The sequence below is a fragment of the Mirounga angustirostris genome, unplaced genomic scaffold (assembly GCF_029215605.1).
Source record: "Mirounga angustirostris isolate CCGP_5_RB_7025 unplaced genomic scaffold, mMirAng1.0.hap1 SCAF_11, whole genome shotgun sequence".
In the NCBI taxonomy this organism is placed as follows: Eukaryota; Metazoa; Chordata; class Mammalia; order Carnivora; family Phocidae; genus Mirounga; species Mirounga angustirostris.
In genome coordinates, this window is record NW_026991719.1 from 5222900 (window position 1) to 5244810 (window position 21911).

The window sequence follows — 21911 nt, forward strand, 5'->3', positions numbered from 1 at the left end:
CTGGAATACAGGTCAGGTCATGTTAGGGGATCTCCAGTTTAAGAGCCCTCAGTGGCTCCCCACGAGCATCCTGAACAACTTCACAGCTCAGATGCCAACCTCCCCCCTCTGCAGTGACTAGGTTTGCAGCATTTGTCTGTCTGCCCTCCCTGGAAACAGACGCCTTTTGAGAGGAGATGTCTCGTTCACCGTCACATCATCTGTACTTGCGTGAGAAAGGTGCTCAGTACATGTTGAACAGATTCGTGAATTACTAACCAGTTGACTGTCTAACTGGTCGCTGTACAACTCTGACGTTCCCGGTTGTTTATTCATATCGGCCAGTGGTCTCAACTCTTCATGATTTTGTCCTGTAGGAGACAATCGGCCATGTCTGCAGGCATTTTCAGTAGTCAACACTGGAGTGGGACGATGATCATGGCATCGAGTGAGCAGAGACTGGGGGTGCTGCTAAACATCTCTTAATGCACAGGACGGTTCCTCGTGACAAGCATCCTGTGATGCACAGTGCAGTTCTGTATGTGGTGCAGAGTATCCATGCTGCTGGTGTTGAGAAACCCTGATGTAGACTCATTGTAGAATGAAACCGTATGTCGTCTTTAGTGGATTACGTTCAGTTGCTAACCACCAACAAAAGAATTTCTTGTATTCCTAGTTAACCATGTCTTCTCCATACTTTATGGATGATTGTTTAGTAGAACTTTCAATGAGCAATCTATTTTTTATGCCCAGTGGAGAATTAGTGTAAGTATTATATCAGCATTCCAGTTAGCTCCTTTTTGAGCACTGAAATGCATCTCAACTGTGTTCTCAGTTTCTTACTTAGATTTACAAGCAAAATAATTGCCATTTCTTTTCATTTGTGAAATACTTTGAAACTAAACATATACAGAAATAGTTATCATCCTAACAAGTTTTCCTCTGTGGGGGAACATACCAGAAGTATTTCAGGATTGTGAGTGAGTTTACAGAAGTTGAGGGGGGCTCAACAATCTGGAAAAGCACCACCAAGGCAGATGGAAAAATGGTTGCTATACCCGTGAACGTCAGTGCTCAGAAGAAGTCACTAAACCAACACATGAGCTGAGAATAATTGGTTGGCTAACAGCAGTGGAGGGTTCGACAACATTGGCCTGTTTATCTCGCATAAGTGATTGAGAATAAGCAGGCTTGCAGACATACACCCCAGCAGCTGGATGGAGAATCACTTCGTGTCAACGGCGTGTAGATGACTTATCACACCTGACCCAGTTGTCTATGGGTACAAACCAGGGACATCACACAAAACAGCTTTCTTGAAACAGAGAAGCTCTTACAAGGATCACCCATTCAAATGGATGGGCCACAGTGATTTGGAATTTATTTTCTGTGAGAGCTGGACGGGACACACCTGCATTATGGTCTGTAGATTCCAAGGTCTGATTCGGGTAGGCACCCAGTTCTTGTTGAAAGCAGGGCCTGAGTGACTGTCAGCAGCGCCCCGGTACTGTTTCTGAGCAGAGGACTCGGTCCATGATCCGTTTATTTCGGCCTCCATTGTGTTGCTATAAATTCACCTTCCTGGACTTTTCATGGTTCCTTTCTCTAAACCGTCATTGAGCTGACGGAGCAATTTCAGCCAGTAGCGAATTTTATAGCCAAAATAGGGGGCAGGAACAAGAGTAACTAGAAAGTGGAGACATTTTCATGCTGTTGAGTCATGATTGATGAGAAGATTAACCAGCCAACTCACTGAAACACTTCATATGCAGCAACGTGAATTCCATAGACCTAGGCATGTGTAGGTATGCTGATAAATATTTATACAAGAGTTGGCTTTCCATTTCTTTTCTGTTGCTGGTTTTTGTGAGCTGCCTTGAGGTTGATTAATGCTTTCCCTGTGTACCATATATAGAGATAAACAGCTTAAACCTGATCCACTAGCAAAGTAAAACAGTGCATTGTTCATGTTGTGGCTACTTAATGTAGCCACTGTTCTTCTGGATGTGTCATAGTCTAAGACTAGAAATCTAGACTAAGTCCTGTTGCTCCTATGTTCATTTCTTTGAGGGAAAAGATAGATGATCTCCAGTGAATGTGAGTGACTGTGGGTGGTCTGGTAATTAAAAGTCATCAACGCTGCACCATTTGGGAATTCATTAGACAAAAGAGTATGTGGATGAAACCTTGTCATGCCTAATTACTGCAGCTGTTTGATTGATCTGAGGAAACTCTTCCAACTTTTGGAAAAGGTGAAAAGAATTACATCTCTGGAAGTCTGGTCTGGTTTATTCTCACCTTTCTGAAGCTCGTTAAATCTTCTACTTCTGGGGCGCCTGGGTGGCTCGGTCAGTTGAGAGTCCTACTCTTGATCCCGGCTTGTGTCTTCATCTCAGAGTTGTGAGTTTGAGCCACACATTGGGTTCCATGCTGGTGTGGAGCCTACTTTAAACAAAATAAACAAAATAAACCCCTCTACTCAGATGGAGCAAGAACAGCGTAGGTAAACATGAAAATATGGCAGCAGATTATCTGAAAAGAGCTGTGTTTGTATCCGTTTTTTTTTTCATATCACCATACATTTTTAATTTTTTTTGAGTGTTGAAGAATGTTTTGGCAGAAAAGCAACTGCAGGTTAAGTATTAAGTAATGAATCCACATGGAAGTCTCCATCCAATTGCCACCATCTTGAATGACCAAATGGATGTTGCATTCTTTGTATTCATGGCTTAGATATCAAACCAGCTACCATTAGAGTTGAGAGAGTACTGTGAACAAAGGAAAGATAAAAGAGGGCAATCACAGAAATCAAAGTTGGGTTTCAGTTACTTAAAACTCAAGAAACATACATACATTAGCAATTTAATCTTTGGAACACCAAAGTTATTTAAGCTTCTCTGTCTTAGTTAATAGGAATTTACCTTTACCATGTAATTTCAGATGGCAAAACAGCCATTGATAAAGAACAGAAGCAATTTTTACATATTATAGCAGTTTTGAAAAGATTGAGCCAAACATGTTAATGATTAGAAGTGCGTAAGCATTTGGTACATAAACAGGACATAGTAGGTTTATTTCCCTATGACTGGCAATGTGTCCTCTGTGTGTGGGTGTCTCCCTTGTTGGTGGAGCTGAGGTCCTGGTCTCTGCAGCTGTCTTTTTGCCTCGGTTGGGCCAGTTAATCCTCTGTGTTAAGCGTAACTGCGTTCTATCTTTAGAGCATTGGGGTACTTAGCATCAAGTCCTCGTGGTTTTGTGCAAGTGAGGTAATAAACAGATTCTATTTTGTCCCTCTCTTGTGACATGCCACCTGCCTTTTCTGGTTCTAGTGATCCGTGATCTATGACATCACTGTCCTCCCTCGAACCCCAAACTCCCCAAACTTGGAAGTCTCCCAGACCTTGCCTTGAGGGTGAGCAACCCTAGTAAGCATCTTCCAAATGTCTGTGTTGATGGTAAGGGCTTGCAGGTAGTTGGAAAGGAAGGAGCAGGGGGGCCCTCTGAGGGGTGTACTGGTATAGCTCCCTTCCCTTTGGGTCGAATTTGTTTCCTTGTGAGCGATCTAGAGGCAGACTTTGGTAGTGGTGCTGGTGCTGGTGCTGGTCGGGGGAGGGATTCAAAGCCTAATGCCTTGAGGCACTGCTGTGTCCTTCAAGAGCCGTGTGATGCCTCTTGTCCGCCCCCTGTCCCTGCATCTCCTCCTCCTCCTCCACTTTGCTTTGGTACAGTGATGGCTGAGACTCTGGGTGCCTCTCATCAAGTAACATTACTTGGCTCAGTAACACGAGTTCCTGTGGTGCATCAGATACTTAGGACACCTAATCCCCTTAACCTCTACGAGTTTATAAAGTTTAAAGTATTATTCCCATTTTACATAAGGAAAAAAGTCAGAGTCAGAAGTTTAAAATTATGGCATGGGATGCATAGCCAGGGAGTGGCAGAGTCTGAATGTACCCTCGTGATCAATCCATCCCAAAACCTAAGTTTTTAACCTCAATGCCAATCCTTTGTCCATTCTGCATAACTTCTGTTGACTTTCCTCGTGCACCTGGCTGACTCTCCTCCGTGGTCCCATCTTCTCTGTGTTGAGTTAGGCTTCTAAGTATCTAGGACAACTCACCTTCTCCAAAGGGGCAGGTTTAAATTTCTAGTCATCACCAGTCTGGTGTTACCTGTGACAATCACACCATGCCTGCCTGGCTGAGTGCTGAGATAGAAGGCAGTAATCTCTCTTTCAGTACCCAGTGGGGAACGGGGTTCTAAAGTGCCTTTTGATCCAGACTTCCACTGAAATAGGTCTTTTGTGGCCCTTCAAGATAAGAGCACGTGGTTGTCATTTTCCAGTTCTGCCATATTCCTATCACATATGGGGAAGCACCTAGTAGGCATTTTTCTTATTTCCTATAACTCCTAAAAATTCAAACACATTGGCAAATTTTCACCAGTTTCATAAGGGTTTCAGCCTCGATAATCATTCTCCTACTCTTAATACCTCACGGCTCTGCAAGTCATATTATCACTGAAGGTAAAAATTTCAGTGGACAATAAAACACTCCTGCAGATACTAAGCAACATTGTATATTGTCTTGAGGATGTGTTTATTATATTAGGAAATTTCCAACAGTCCATTTGTAAGTGGTTGCTTGAATTCACAACACATTGTCTCATATAAATAATGTTATAAATCCTAAAAATATTCCCAGGATAGCACATAAAAAAAACTACTAAATCTGTATGTAGCTGCATTAATCATATAGGAAGAGTCCATTTCATCCAGTCCCGTTAGCTAAACCCTGTGTTCTAAATATGAACATGATTTTGAGTAAATGATGCCTATACTTTAACTGAAAAATGTTCTACTTTAAAACTTTGGATATGGTGCTCCTCTAGAATGTATTACATTGTTCCCTCCCATCTTAATCAGGGTGTTGTGTCCCTTAATCAGGGAGCTATACAAGTGCTCCTTCCTTCCTTCCTTCCTTCCTTCCTTCCTTCCTTCCTTCCTTCCTTCCTTCCTTCCACATTAATCAGTAATGTGTTGTACTCAGGCCCTCCCATGTGGAGATGCACAGGGGTACTTGCTTGCCTCCTTGAAAACCGGCTCACTTAATTTCTTTTTTTTATATATATATAAGATTTTATTTATTTATCAGAGAGAGACAGAGGCAGGCAGAGGGAGAAGCCGGCTCCTTGCTCAGCAAGGAGCCCGATGTGGGACTCGATCCCAGGACCCTGGGATCATGACCTGAGCCGAAGGCAGACGCTTAACCGACTGAGCCACCCAGGCGACCCCCGGCTCACTTAATTTCATCTCTTTGTTTAAGCATTTGGCATTTGTTCTCACGTTGAAGTAAAAATAGGCTAATCTGACAGTGAAAAAGTGATCAGATACAGTATTTTCATCACTTACAAGGATTAGAACCATCTTTCCCCCTTTTTTGAATGAGTAATTTAAGATATTTTTGATGAATAAGGGCTATTGCAACTTAATGCTGTCATCTGACCACGTCTTCTGTTGTGACATGGTTGAATCATACTAACAAGGTGATCTATCAAAATACTAATTTGCATAAGTTTTGAAATGATTTTGCTGTATTCTGACCTCAGGAGATATTAAAATGCAAACTAAGGAGTTTTACTGCATTTGCTAAATTAATGCCTCTACCACCCTAAAAAAAAAAAAAAAAAGCCTGTGTTACTTTTAAGAACATTTAAATTTCATTGCCACTAGTCATTTCAAGTTTGTATTCCAGTATGGTCAGAGCAAGTGAATATTCAAATGATCTAAATTTTATTTTATCTCCCATCTCTGTATCATGCAGTGCCTTGAGGTAGTTCTTTCCCACAGAAATGGTCTTTTTTTTTTTTTAAAGATTTTATTTATTTATTTGAGAGAGAGAATGAGATAGAGAGAGAGCATGAGAGTGGGGAGGGTCAGAGGGAGAAGCAGACTCCCTGCTGAGCAGGGAGCCTGATGCGGGACTCGATCCTGGGACTCCAGGATCATGACCTGAGCCGAAGGCAGTCACTTAACCAACTGAGCCACCCAGGCGCCCCCCACAGAAATGGTCTTTCAGTTACTATGAGCACAGCTGTGGGACTGATCAATAGCCAAGAGACCTTCTTAATTATTTCTGCAACTGTTAGATTTATTTTTTTAACATCGGCATCTTTTTTTGCCTATATTGAACTAGTAACTAGATACGAGATTCAGCAAGACTGGAAAAAGTGCTCCAGAAGAGCTCTTGGGTAAGGAATTTGCTGTGGTCAAACTCAGTAATATATTGTATAAAGAACACTCTAATTTGTCAAGTGTCTAAATGTCCCCAGTGGAAAATAACACACGCATGCACGCACGCGCACACAGAGCTTGGCGGCATCCACAGTTATATGACTATAGCCAACTCACCCCTGCTTTTCAAATCAGAGAATATATAATGCTAGGTCTGTAGATAGACACTACAGAATCTTTAAAAAAAAAAAAAAATAGGTCAGTGTTCACAGGTGTCTGAATATGCAAATTAAATGTTTTCATTTTTCTTTTGAAATACTAAGGTATATATATATATATATACCTCATATATACCATATATATATGAGATCTGTGAAAGTACTTAGCCAAAGGAGAAATCTCTCTACAGCAACAGTCAAGGGAATGTAACATAAGAGGCGGCAGGATGGGAGGCAGAAGACCAGCTTCGGGGAATCTTGGTTTCAGGGGTTTTTTTTTAATGTGTATTTTGATTTTTCATCATGAGAAATATTATCTTTAATGTGATTTTTGAATCAAGAAGTTAATTTAATCAAAATGAAGAGGGATAACAAACAGAGGCAACAGTGACCTTTCTATGAAATGTTGCTCAAATCTGGTGAGCACCTCTTGATGAATGAATTTCCCACCTTAAAAAATGGAACTAACTGTACTTGACATATCTTTCATTTTGAGGCTAGTAGAGGATGAAATGACGCAGTGTTTGCAAATGCATTTTGAAAATAAAAGCTGAAAAATAAGTAAAATATGTATTTTATAGTTCTGTCTATTTTTGTGGGCCTCTAGCAAAATGAGGACCATGAGTTTAGGTGCACACATGGAAAAATCACAACAAATGAGATAAAAAATTACTCCTTGAGCCCTGCATTACTTAAGACACTATGAGGAGCTAGAAGATGTAGCGGTAAATAGAAAAAAAACCATAAAGATCCAATAAATCGATACATAAGTAAGAATTTTAAAAATTGGGGGGAGTGACGCTTTGGTAATATGGCAGGAGTTAATTATGAATTGAAGACAGTAATTGCCCTAGGAATTCAGAGGGGAAGTTGGCTGAAGATAGGAAGTCTAGCAAAGGCTCTGCCTGAAAGATGAAGTTTGACTTCAGTCTTGAGGGATGAATATAGTCTGTGAATTCAGCAGGGTGGATAGACCTCTTCAGAAGGGGAAATAATCAGCAAAGCCAAGCTGACATGTGCAAGACCTGGTGAAGGTTTCCCCTGCCGACACAGATTGGTAGGTGCACCTTCACGTACTAAACATTCAACGGGAACGTTCGGTCACTGAGAAGCTACTTCGCACCAATCACTGGGGGTCTTTGCTTTACAGACTTTATGTAATCTAATTCCCACACAAACCCTCTGAAGGTTCTTCATCTACTCTTTACAAATTTGGACTTTGAGGGAAAAGATAACAAATACGTTCAGTGGTACACAGTTAATAGGGATTTGAGGGCAGATTCACCTCTCTCCAAATCTACAACGATTCTGCAACAGTGCTGTCCTTGTGTGGGTTCCTCGGGGTCACACAGCTGGTCAAATATAAGTGTAGAGTTAGAAGCTGGTCTTCTGCCTCCCATCCTGCCGCCTCTTATGTTACATTCCCTTGACTGTTGCTGTATAGAGATTTCTCCTTTGGCTAAGTACTTTCACAGATCTCATCTTATTTTACAAAATAAAACTCCTTCCAGGGAATTGGATCAGATCAATATTCATAGAGAGACATGGAGAGAAAGAATCTAACCACATCAGAGTTGCTAAGTGCCCAGCTGCTGGTAGAGTTTGGTATTTTAACCCAGATCTTCTGACCCCGAATCCCCTTGCTCATTCTGTGGTATTGATTTATTTTGAAATGATTGATCTTATGTTGCCTTATTTGGAAACTTAATTTGTGTACAGTCTTTTTGATAAAATCAGGAGAGTATCAGATACAATGGAGAAATTTATGTGGATAGGGCAAAGTCACCTTGATCATAGCCATTGAAATATTCTACGGTAGACCGTAGGATCCACAAACAGAACAGACTCATAAGTGGGAAAGGAATGCTATCAACACTACTCATTGAGAGAAGAACTGATACTGGACTCATAGCATTTCTCAGCCTGTGGGACGCATAATTCATAGTTATGTTGCACTGGAACATGGTTATTCCTGTTTCCAGAAAGGTTTGATTTTTCCTGAACTTCAAGCATATCCCTTACTGTTTACATGTAAAAAAATTCTTTTTTAAAAACTATTTATTTATTTTAGAGAGAAAGTGCGAGCAAGTGGTGGAGGGAGGGGCAGAGGGGAGAGAGTCTCAAGCAGACTCTGTGCTGAGCGAGAAGCCTGACACAGGGCTCTATCTCAGAACCCTGAGATTATGACCTAGCCAAAACCAAGGGTCGGTCGCTCTACTACCTGCACCCAGGCATCCCGTATGTAAAAAATTCTGTAACACATCATCTTATGATTTTGGTGGGGTGAGTAAAAACTTTGTCATTTAAGAACTAGCAGAAGCTGCGCCTGGGTGGCTCAGTCAGTTAAGCTTCTGCCTTCAGCTTGGGTCATGATCTCGGGGTCCTGGGATCGAGCCCCACGTCGGGCTCCCTGCTCAGTGGGAAGTCAGCTTCTGCCTCTCCCTCTCCTCCTCACCCCTGCTCATGTTTGCTCTCTCTCTCTCAAATAAATAAAATCTTAAAAAAAAAAAATCTATGCAGAAATCCTGCTTTTCCCATCTATTTCTTTTAGGGATTTTTTTTATTTTTGCTTCACATTTTTTCTGACAATCATTTGTGTCTCTCTGCATGAATCTCAAACTCATCTTTGGTACCGATGCTACCTGAAAATTGTAGTCAAATCTGAGATCTTAGGATATTGCAAAACAGGACCCAATTTTATAACTTAATCTATTTTTTTTTCATTTTTCGGAGTTAGTTTGTGTTTTCCCAGTCATTCTGTACCTTGTCAGCATCTACCAGAACTAAAATAAAATTTATTTGGGCGCCTGGGTGGCTCAGTTGATTAAGCGACTGCCTTCGGCTCAGGTCATGATCCTGGAGTCCCGGGATTGAGTCCCGCATCAGGCTCCCTGCTCTGCAGGGAGTCTGCTCCTCCCTCTGACCCTCCTCCCTCTCATGTGCTCTCTGTCTCTCTCATTCTCTCTGTCTCAAATAAATAAATAAAATCTTTAAAAAAAAAATTAAAAAAATAAAATAAAATTTATTTGGATTGTTGATTATTCATAAAAATAAATATATTATTTAAATCTAAACCTGAAGCTTTGAAGGAAGAATGTATGTTAATACATTGAATAGATGGGTTTAAATTTCTTGATGATCCTAAAGTGTTGATGTTTAATTCCTCCCTCATCTTCCAGGCTGCCTAAATCTCAATAAACCCTTAAGAGAAGAGGCATGCATTACATATTATCAGGGAGATTTAAAAGTGTTCCGTGTTCAGCGTCAGAATTTCCCTTGCATTTCCAAAGGCTTTCTGAATAACAGTATGATTATTGGACCCAAATTTAATTTCCCTTCAAGGTGAACAGTTAGGAACATTTTTATCTTCTGTACTTTGTGAATTAGGGGAGTGTCCTTCATTATTTCCTTTTGGGTCTGTTTATTTTTAAGATTTTATTATTGTTGTTTATAGTCAAATGCTTTCAGATTGACCATAAGATTGAAATTGTATTCATTAAAACATTGGCCAAAAAACATAACCCATAAATAAAATTTAATTTCTTTCACAACTGTCATGCTGATTTAACCTTGGATTTTAAGTTAAGTCTGAATTTGAGATGACATAAACACATTTTATTCGCTATAAATCGATGTCTACTTTTACAATAATTTAAGACAGTAAGCAGCGTTCTAGTATATGCTAACACTGTATTTTGTATAAGGATTTTTTCTGCATTGATGCTTATTCTAAACTGACAGAAAATCCATGTTTTTATCAGTGGAATGAAGATGATGTGTAACTTCCAATTGCAGCAAAACCTTGAAGAAATAACTTACATTAAAGCAGATTAATACTGTTGTTAAAGAGAAGAAAGAAATTCTTACTATTAAAATTCTGAAAAAGAAACTAAATTTGCTTTGCAAAAAGGCTATCAAATCTTTATCTTCTAAGATCGCTTATTATAGAAAAAATACTGTGGAAAGTTTAACTGTTCATTGACACCAAATTATTCTTGAGTCTCTCTTCAACTTTATATCAAGGAAGATGTTGAAAGGAAATTAGATTACCTGTTTGCTTTCACCTTGCAAAGTTTAGGCATAATCCAAATGAGGAAAAAAAACATATTTGCACTGTATCAAGTTAATTTTCATACACATGAATACTATACATTGAAACATTTAAGAAATGTGTACAATTTCCTATTAAGGTCTGATGCTTTAAACTTTGAAGTTGCAGTGTTTCAACATCCTAAAACTATTACAGGAGTATCAAAACTATTCTACATTTTCTTACATTTACATTATCATATTTTGTCCTTCATATGTACCAGGGATTAGCAAATGGCAGCTCTTTGCTGAGCTCAGTCGGCTCCCTGTTTTTATAAATAAAGTTTTATTGGAACATATCCAAGGTAATTTATTTACATATTGTCTATACCTGTTTTTTGCTGCGATGGCAGAGCTGAATAGCTGCCCATGTGGCCTGCAAAGACAAACATATTAATATCTCACCCTTTCCTGAAGATACTTGCAAATCCCTAGTATGTATCAATTTATGTCATTTTTATGGGACACGCAGGAAATGTATAAGAGAAGTACAGCTGATTTATTAAGTTCAGGATTGCACTAATGGGGGTACTGTAACTTTGTTTTGAGCTCTGCTGAGGAAAGTACAAAAATCTACTCATAGCTGGCTGGGAGAAGCCTAAACTTAAAACATTGATACATAATATGTATTAATGTTTATTTCACAGTTATTTGAATTAGTGCATGCTCTAGTGTATAATGCTAACACTGTTTTTAAATATTTTATTGCAATTAAGATTTTATTATACTTAATATATAGCATCACCAACCAAAAAACTATCATATTGAAGCTAGAGTTTTAAAGATAGAATGGATTGCAGACACAACCTGATCCTTTTTTCAAGAGAGGAAAACATGTTGGAGAAATTGTTATTATTTTCTCACACTGTGATTAAATAACAGCTGAATTTAAATCCTGTATCAGCTTCTGTTTCCATTTCTTTGCCTCTGAACCCATCTGAACATATTCCAGGAAGAATATGAAAATAGTTCAATACTGGTCTGTCATTGAATCCAGTCTGAGAGTGTACAGATTTTTGATATTTGGCTGATGTTCTACCATATTGTTTCTTCTTATTTTTTGTCTTCATTTTGATGATAATCTAAAAATGAATGAAGCATGCCCAGCATCATCAAGATGGCTAACTTTATGCAAGGCTCATTGTGAGGTCTCAGTACCTTTGTTTTTGCAATTCTCTAGGTCCTTTGCTTATTTCGAGTAGTGAGAAAAAAAGAGAGATGGGCTAGGTCCGTCAATGATACGTTTATTCCAAAGAATACCAAATGATTTCAACACAGTTGGTTGGATGAACTTTGTTCTTCCAGAAAGAGAGAAGCACACATGGGTGATAAGGATGGGATCCATTGCAGTTGAGCGCATCACCCTGTAGTTTTGTATGCCAAGTTCAGCACGCCTGCACCTGGGAGCTGGCTCCACAGTTATGTTCTAAGCAGGCATCCAGTCTTAGCAACACAGTAGCTTCTGTCACATTAAATTAACAATAATTTGGATTTTATTGATTTTGTTTGCTTTTAACTTGTAAATTTGGTTTGCTTTTATTGTATAATGCTAAAGATCAAGGAGTGTATAATCAGTTTACATTTGCATCTATATACATAACACAAAGATGCTAATTTAAGTCAATGCTGGAGATCAAGGAGAAGTTGATTTTTTCATTGATATATTTTTCTTTACTAAGGCTATTTTTTATTTTTATTTTTTTATTTTTTTAAAAGATTTTATTTGTTTATTTCACAGAGAAAGAGACAGTGAGAGGGGGAACACAAGCAGGGGGAGTGGGAGAGGGAGAAGCAGGCTCCCCGCGGCGCAGGGAGCCCGATGCGGGGCTCGATCCCAGGACCCCGGGATCATGACCTGAGCCGAAGGCAGACGCTTAATGACTGAGCCACCCAGGCGCCCCCTAAGGCTATTTTTTAGAGCAGCTTTAGGTTCACAGCAGAACTGAGGATAAAATACAGACATTTCTCATGCACCCCCTGCCCCCATATATGCACAGCCTGCCCCGTTATCAGCATCCTCCACCAGAATGGGACATTTGTTACAACTGATGAGCCTATTTTGACACGTCGTTATCATCCAGAGTCCATAATTTACATTGCCATTCACCCTTGATGCCCGATGTTCTGTGGGTTTAAACAAATGTACAATGACATGGTTCTATCATTGTGGTATGGTATGTGGTATTTTCACTGTCCTAAAAAACCTCTGTGCTCCACCTGTTCATCCCTTCCTTCCCCTGACCCCTACAATCCCGGGTCTTTCACTGTCTCCATGGCTTTGCTTTCTGCACTTAGGGCTCCTCTTTGGCTTTTCATGGCTTTTGTGACTGCTCATTTCTTTTTAGCGCTGAATAATATCCCATTGCCCCGATGTACCACAGTTTATTTATCCAGTAATTCACTGAAGACTTCTTTGTTGTGTGAGTTTTTTTTGGGGGGGGGGGTGTATTAAAACTTTCTTTTAATTGTGGTAACACATATATAACCTAAAATTTGCCATTTTACGTTCAGCGTGCGTTCAGTGGCATTAACTACGTTCCCAATGTGTGCGACCATCATCCGTGTCTGTGAATTTGACCCCTCTGGGTGCCTCCTGTGTGTGCAGTCCAACAACATCTGTCCTTTCGTGGCTTGTGTCACTTAGTGTAGCTGTCCTCGTGCAGGGCCCCTGGGCCGCCTGCGAGCGTGAGAATGTCCACAGCCTAGGAAGCCTCTGCCCTGGCTCTTCTTTGCTTTCGTCAGACCCTCAGAAGAAGTTGTGATTGCCTGAGACAGAGGATGCACGTGTGGGGCCCAGATGCATTTTACTTGCCCCGTAATTTGTGGGGAGCCAGTAGGCGAGGCACTCCTTCCCTGCTGTTTATTAAATTAGCATGACGGGTGTGGCTTCTGAAACTTAACCACCTGTCAGAGTGAACGCTTCCGGAGGACATCCTTCCTAGGACGTTCTGGAGGCTCCTTTCCCGTTTCACAGATGATCACCGTGGGCGCCATGGCAGCAGATGATCTACAGGTCCTGCAAGAAAGGATACATGTGCATCCATTCCCCCCACCACAGAGGCACACTTCTCTCTTCAACTGGAGTTCACGCCTACAGCGTGCATCGGGGCCGTTTGTTGTTCACCCGCATAAACGTAGCATTCACGTCACTGGCCCGTCTCCCTTTGTCTTTCATCACCTTGAAACAGTCCGGGGGAACAATCGAATGCCACGTTTGTACATACCAACGAGGGCCAGGTTCCAGATCCTCATGATGGGTCTTACTTAAGCTGTGATAAGTTCAATAAACCTTAATTAAGATGGGAGAATAAAGAGTCATCTTTATTATGATTTTTTCTGCTACAAAGTGATTTCTTTGTAAATACTATGTGTTTCTCTGAATATTATGGAAACCACCATTTATTTCCCGATGATTTACATGGGAAATTTTGGGATTATTTGGAATTATTTCTGACCTTCTTTTCTCCTTGACCTCTCTTAGCTAATTACTCACCAAGTCCCAAAGAGTGTTCCTGCTTGGGGTATCTTGCTGTGATCACTCTGTTCGTTTTCATTAGTCCTACCCTGATCTTTTTTTTTTTTTTTTTTTTTTAAGATTTTCTTTCTTTATTTGACAGAGAGAGAGAGAGACAGCGAGAGAGGGAACACAAGCAGGGGGAGTGGGAGTGGGAGAGGGAGAAGCAGGCTTCCCGCGGAGCAGGGAGCCCGACGCGGGGCTCGATCCCAGGACCCTGGGATCATGACCTGAGCCGAAGGCAGACGCTTAACGACTGAGCCACCCAGGCGCCCCTACCCTGATCTTTTTGTTGGAACTTGGCAATAGCTTTGCCCATATCCATCCTGCCGTACTGCCCACCTCCACCCTTAACCTACCAGTGGTTGATCTCCCTAGATGCGACTTGGCTCAACACGGCCATCGGTCCCATGTTGTAACAGGTAATCTTTAAATGCCTTTGCCTTCAGGGACCCATAAAATGGGGTCACTGTAAGCATTCTTGTTACCTGTCCCCAGGGAACCACCTCTGTGGTCTTCCTGCTCCAGCTTCCTCATAACCCAAAGCTGTCCTCTCAGGCAAATTCATTACCTCCCGATTCTTTAGTGTGACCTCAAGGTTCTGTGTGAAGCAGCCCTTTCTTGCTTGTCCCATTCTCACCTCATGAGAACCTTTCCCTCATACCCCACCCACCAACCCCACCACACTCATGGGTATCAAAACACACTGGGCCTTTCGACTGTTTACACTCCTTGCAGGTGGTATTCCTGCCACCTAGAAATGCTTCCCTCCACTCCTTCACATGGCTACCAGCTACTGTCTTCTTATCCTTTAGTTCACAAATGAAATGTCCTTCCCTGAGAGAACTTGTGGACCCTATTTAAATCAACTCTTTTTTTTTTTTTTTTGGAGAGAGAGAGATGAGGGGAGAGAGAGAGGCAGAGGGAAAGGGAGAGAGAGAATCTTTTTTTTTTTTTCTAAAGATTTTATTTATTTGACAGAGAGAGACACAGTGAGAGAGGGAACACAAGCAGGGGGAATGGGAGAGGGAGAAGCAGGCTTCCCACGGAGCAGGGAGCCCCATGCGGGGCTTGAACCCAGGACCCTAGGGAGAGAGAGAATCTTAAGCAGGCTCCACACCCAGCACGGAACCTATGCTGGGCTCTAACCCATAACCCTGAGATCATGACCTGAGTTGATATAAAGAGTTGGACGCTTGGGGCACCCGGGTGGCTCAGTTGGTTAAGCGTCTGCCTTCGTCTCAGGTTATAATCTCAAGGTCCTGGGATCGAGCCCCACGTTGGGCTCCCTGCTCGGCGGGGAGCCTGCTTCTCCTTCTCCCTCTGCCGCTTCCCCTGCTTGTGCTCTCTCTCTCTGTCAAATAAACAAATAAAATCTTTAAAAAAAAAAAAACAGAGTCGGATGCTTAACCGATTAAGCCATCCAGGCGCCCCTTAAATCAACTCCTTTTCTCTCTCCTCATGGCATTGCCGTTTATAACTCCTTGGCCTTTTCTTTCGTAGCATGTAATTATTTTGTCTGCTAATATTTTATTTCTTTCTCTAGAGGGCAAGCTCTCTGTCCAGTTTCCACCACAGTTGACAGCATGGGATAGGTGCTTGATAAATAGATGGGGAACGAATTAAGGGATAACTGGATGTTTTTGCTTTCTCCACCTTCCCTGTATGGAAAAACAAGTCTCTTCACATAATATAAAAACTCTCTTCACCCCTCAAGCCTGCCGCTTCTCCCTGTAGCCTTCAGGCAGCTCAGATGCACAGGATGCCTCCTCTGTTGCACATTTTGGCCAGCCTGGCAGTGCATCAGGGACCGGCAGCTGCCATGTGTGGTACTTTTCTGTTTTTATCAATACATTTGGAGGGCCGGGCACGAGGAATTTTTCCAAGCTGCTTGTTATTCTCCCCATTGCGTGGTTTCAACACAATAAGTATTTAATAAGGATACCAAAATTGATCAATTGACAGATAGTGTTGAGAGTCGGCATACGAAGAAGGCAAAACTTTTCTTCCCCAGCTGAAGTTTTTTGAGGCAGTTGAACCACATGTCTGTGGAAACCTCACAGCTTCATCTTCTGAACTGGCTGTCTCTTAAATAGGATGGAATAACAGGAACACAGTGAATTTACTTTTCCTCCAAAGGGATCTGTGTTTTACGAAGGTTGCAGAAGGCTTATGTCAGTGATCCTTTTGAACGGATGGCAAGAATGGCTGGGGCCATCTGGGGCTTTTCCGCTGACAGTAATGGACAAAGAAGACAAGAGCCAGTGGAAAGTAGCAAGTATTTTTGTAAGATCACATTTTCCAGTGTGGGGACTGTTTGCTTGTTTAGCACCTTTCCTGACTATTATATATTAAGGTAAAAGCTAAGGAGTTATATAATGAAGAGAAAGCTTAACACAGTGGATCAAAAAGACAGACGTGCTCTTCTCTCTTACTGGGTCCAGAGTGTAAAGGTAGATCTGGCTGCAAAGGATCATCCAAGAAAGACCCCCAGGAGAGCAGGAGACTCTCACCCTCCTCACAGGGCTCTTAATGCAATTCTGTGTGTCCCAGATTTTAGCCAGCAAGAAAGAAAAGGGAGAGAGTTCTGCATAAGCCCCCGTAAGGACCTGGAAGTCCCATGCAATAATTCTGTTTACTTCCCCCTTCTGAAAAGTAGATACAGACCACATCTGTACCTAGAAACCAGGAACAAAGTATGCAGTGACTTTAACCACAGAACAAAAAAAGAGAGAGAGAGAGAGAGAGGAAAAAATTAGGGAAATACCCAGAAGTCACCCAAAGTCCAGTCTCGAAGCACGTAAATAGATGCACATCGCTTACTTTCCACAAGAGAAATACCTGGACTGCATTCTAAAAGACAACCCCAAGTCCCGTATAGTGAGAGCATCCAGCTGAAAATACAGGGTCTTGAGAGAGATCCAGTTTTCTTCTTCAGGTCTGTGTGAGGCTCCTGATCACCCACTTTTTTAATTTAAAAATTAAAAGCTGGTCCCGTGCCCTCTCACATGTAAAATGTCAGTTCAATAACAAGGTTGATATGAGTATCTTCCATTCAGAAGAAGGAAGAACGAGGAACGGATACATAGCAGTCATGAAATCTTACTGTGGTTTCATTAAACAAATTCCTCAGAAACATAGTAGTTTTCCAACTGATTTACTACCCAGTAGGTTAATGTTCTTGTTGTTTTTCCCAAAGCTCTTTTCTGGAGAAAGGTTTCAAGTCTGCCTTATAAGGTACTTGACTAAGAAGGAATCAATGAAAGAAAAAAAAAAAGTTTAACACAAAAGTTTCTCATCTTAATTCTGGCTACCATGAGGTCATCTAATAAATTAGGTCACATCCTGAATCAGATCATTGCCTTAAGGCTTGATTTCTTTATTTGCCTGAAATGGCTTAAGATGGCCTCTGAGGGAGGTTCCAGCAACATTTGTAATTCCTGCTGGTGAACAGACACAATTTCCTTTTTCTTAATAACTCAATCTCTGACCTCCCTATTTCCTTACATCCTCTGCTTGCAAATTGGCCAATTACAGCCCCGGTTAATCTTCTTTTTCTGTAATGCCTTAACAAAAGCAGTTAGAGACTGTGGACATAAGAACCTTCTGTCTTTTCCATACACATCCTGCAAAAATTACATGCTCCACCTTTTAACTTATCACGTGTGACAGATTTACCAACTGTTTTCAAGGTTTGTCCAAGGTCCTCAGCTTTCTACCCTAAAAGAGGAGTTTCTTTGCTGCCCTGTTACGAAAACGATAAGGCTGTGCCATATTGGTTATTGTTATCCAGCACCATACCTGTATCCGTGTTCATATTGGTTAGTGGTCCTAACTTCTCATAGACTAACATGCTGTGTGCTCAATAAACGCTATGAAATACAAGCATTGTAAAGAAAGTTATTGTAAAATCCTGGACCAATTACTGGAAAGAGTTGGAAGAATCTTGCTGATCCCATCAAAAGTTGTTGACCTTTAGCAAGTAGCTGGATCCATTTATATTTGAAATATCTTGCCAGGGCAGCTTTTAAAGCTTGTTGAAACAAGCCAATACTTGCGGCCGAAGAATCAGAGGCCAGAAGTAGAGCAGAAAGGCTTTGGAAGGTCTAAGAGTGAGTTTCAGATGGTTAGCAACAAGCTACCCAGAAAAGCCTGTGAGATGATGGCCAGAGTGTAATGATCTTGCTCTCAGGAATGGTTTGGTTGGTGCATAAAGGCACACATACAGTTTGTTTGGTATCTGGGAGCATTTCCGTGAAGTCTCTGGGTAGGAATACCCCATTCCTGATGAACTGTCCTGAGACTCTCGGATTGCTTTGGGGAAAGTGGATCATTTACCTCTTAACGAGTGTGAGAAGAGCCCTGCCTGAGTTGCAGATTGGTTAAATCTCTCCTCTTGAGATGCTGCAGAATATTTTTCACTCACGGTAATTGAAATAGAAGGTAGCCATGGACATATGATTTCCAATGTGAATTTCAAGTGATTTTAAAGATGAGTCATACGAGGAATTTATCATCATCATGTTACTTTGTGGTAACTGACATTATCCAAAAAGGCAAGTATTTTCTAAATGAAAAATGCATCTTCTCAGTTTTTTCCAAAGGGAATAATTTATTTATACTATAAGAAAAGGGTATTGCTTCTTTTCTTTTTAAATGCTAGGATTGGGAGGATATTTTTTTCCTTTTTCTCGTCTAAAGTTCTGAAGAATTGACCATAATATTTATCTCAAAGGTCATTAGGGTGGCTCTGCAGCCAGTTTGGCTAGTCTTCTTTGTCATATGTTCCCAACTGACTCTCTGATGTGAATTTATGGGTTATTTAGTTTATTTTGGACACAATCTTGTAACAATGGGAGCACAAAATTATTTTTAACTGTGCTTTTTGATTTTGGAAATTTTCCATGCTATCTGGACATTTTGAGATGGATTTTAATAACTTGTATATGTAAACAGTAAAAAGGAGAATCCATTTGCGACTACCTAGAATAGTTCCAGGCACAAAGGAGGCGTTGATGCGAGAATTGAGTTTCTTTTCTATTCTTTACATCTACTCAAGGAAGAACATCTATTAGCGCAAGACTCATGGTCTCTCTGCCGCTCACTCCCTCCTTCCCTAGGGAAAAGGAATTGGGGGTACATACCTCTGCTTCTTCCCTCCTAGGTGGCAGCCCACCCAGTGAGAGCATGTGTTCTCGTCTGATCCTCTATAATCTCAATCCCATACGATATGAGGGGCCCTGGGGATCATTTAGCACTGCTGTTTGCTGAGTGGAAAAAATGAAATCTTCTAGGATTTGGTTTTAGCCTATTGTTGATAAACATCAAATACTTCTCTTCTAATGTAGCCTTTATCAATAATAAAAGTGATATTTAGCCATGTGTCTGCCTGACTACTTTGCAGGAAAAAAAAAAAATCATCTGAGGAAGTCCAAATACTAAACTCAGGCCTTTTCTTGGGAGAACCTGAGAAATAGACATCAGTTAGAATTTGGGACCCATGTCGATGGGAAGTTCTTGAACCTTCAGAGGGCGGGGGAGGGTTTGGGCTCAAGGCTTCTGGTCTTGGGATTACCAAGTGGCTTTGCTAGAAAATTTGAAATTTCTTTGAAAAACTTCCAAATTTTCCCTTTGGTGAGTCAATCCAGTTCTGGGCATATTAACAATAGATAAGAAAATGTTTTCATGGTAATAGGTTATCTTAGGTAAAAACCAGCCTCAGGGGTGCCAGCTAAGCATGCTTGTGTGGGACTCAGCACATACGGGCCATAGGGCACAAGTGGAGGGCTTGACGTAGAGTCACCCAGGCCCTGGGCACACAAAGACCTTCACAGCAGCTGGGCAGCTTGAGGGCTTGTAAGACATCAGCTGGAGGAAAAGACTTGATTCCAGGAAAATACAGTATTTTCAGTTTCACATTCAGCATTTTCAGATATTATGGGGGCAAGAATTGGCAAACATATGCCTTTTTTTTAATAAGGTGTTTTATAGTCCGGGCTTCATGGTTTCATGCCAGGACTTTAAATTGCACCTAAGTTCCATGCACATGGGGGCAGGGGGCATGAGTATGTGAAGTTCAAGCATTAAAAAGTTGTGAATATCAAGCTGATGTTGGCAGAAGGGGAATGGCTGGAGCCCTTCTGTTGCATTTCGGGTTTTCTTAACTGCCGTCACCTGAGGAAAGGGTGGAAGGCAAATCTCTCGAATTCACATATTCAGGTTGTTAAGAGTCTCTTAGCATCATGTGGACTAAGTTGGCTTTGGGTGCGAATATCGTTTAAGCTCACAAAATGGCCCTAGGTGTTGGAACTCAGTGGGATATGATTTAAATTCCTGGGTTTGTGTCAAATCTAGGAAAATGTCTAGCAAATTTCTTTCATATACATGCTGTAAAATTGGAAGACATTTCTCCAGACTAGCTTCTATCCATTTCAAACCTCATTTCTCCTGGCACATCAGACATACCGGCAGTGCTGGGGCCCATTGAACATTGTCACAGAGAGAGAAAGCTGCCTGTCTGGGTCAAGTCACTGGGAGAATCAGCACGGTAGGCAGTGACAGGTTTTCCTGGAAGCCATTGCTACGCTGGGGGTGTTCCAGGAGGCAGAATAATGGCTCCCAAAGATGTCCCTGTCTTAATGCCCAGAATCCATGTATATGTTACCCTCCATGGCAGAAGAGACTGCAGATGTGATTAAGTTAAGGACCTTGACATGGGGAGGTGATCTTGGATGATCCAGGCAGTCCCAGGATCATCACGAGGGTCCTATCTGATATGAATGGGAACATGGGAGAGAAGTTAGGAGTAAAGACATATAGAGATGATAAAACGAATGCAGAAAAAGTATCTCACTTTCGCAAATGTTACTTTAACAGTTGTTAGTGTGAACTGAGCACATTATTAGCGCCCACGGCCAGGAGTAGGATAAGCACTCAGGTCCAAGAGCAATCCTGCTTTTATTTAAAATTTTGGTATTTTGTTCAAAGTTTGGTTCCTCCTTCCCCTCCGTTATTGGAGGCACACTGCCCCTGCAAAAGCAGACATTAGGGTCTGCCTGTCCCCACCATAGTGTCACAGGGCCACATCCCTCCTAGGGTGATTGGAGATCTAGTTTGGGAGGTTAACTAGGATGAAATCCAGTTTCTGCATTTCTAACCTGTATCTTTCAATCCAACTTTCATCAGACACACATTGTGTATTTTTATTTCCAATTGCCTGACCTCTCTATCTCTCGTTTCCAAATTCAGGTGAGAAAAAGTTGATGTTAATTTAGTAGGTCCCCAGGGTGCCTGGGTGGCTCAGTCGGAAGAACGTGTGATTCTTGATCTCGTGGTCATGAGTTTGAGCTCCACATTGGGTGTAGAGATTGCTTAAATAAATTTTTAAAGTTTAATTTAGTAGGTCCCCTTAATTCCCAATATTGGATGGTCAATAAATCTTTGCTGAATAAATACAAACAAGTGTATTTTACCTCCAAATTTAATTGTTTTTTGGTGACTATAGTAAAACCACTTATCCATGCAATCCCTCTTTTTAAGAAATATAATTACTTTTTATACATCCCGTTTTGTGTGTGTGTGTGTGTGTGTGTGTGTTTGTGTTTTGGTGGCAGGGAGAAGCCAGATTGTGTGTATTAAGGGCTTTTAGCATGCACTGTATTTGGTTTGATTTGAATTTGATCTGTTTTAAGCTTAGGGTGAAAAATAAAATCCAAGTTTAACAAAGAGAGAAAACCAAAAGCATTATGAAAATTACATAGTTTCAAACACATGCTTCATTTGGATACAGACTCACAACCAACAGTGATTCAAGCAGACAGGTCTCCATTGATTGGTTTGGTTTTAGATTCCACTAGATTTTCCAGACCTGGAGCTCGTT

The 21911-nt window shown here is 41.2% G+C and overlaps 1 protein-coding gene across 1 annotated transcript in view; it reads left to right on the plus strand.

The window, feature by feature from the left end:
- Positions 1–21911, plus strand: part of LOC123851370 (uncharacterized) — a 423494-nt gene that overhangs the window by 120831 nt on the left and 280752 nt on the right. The gene's annotated exons all lie outside the window — the stretch shown is intronic.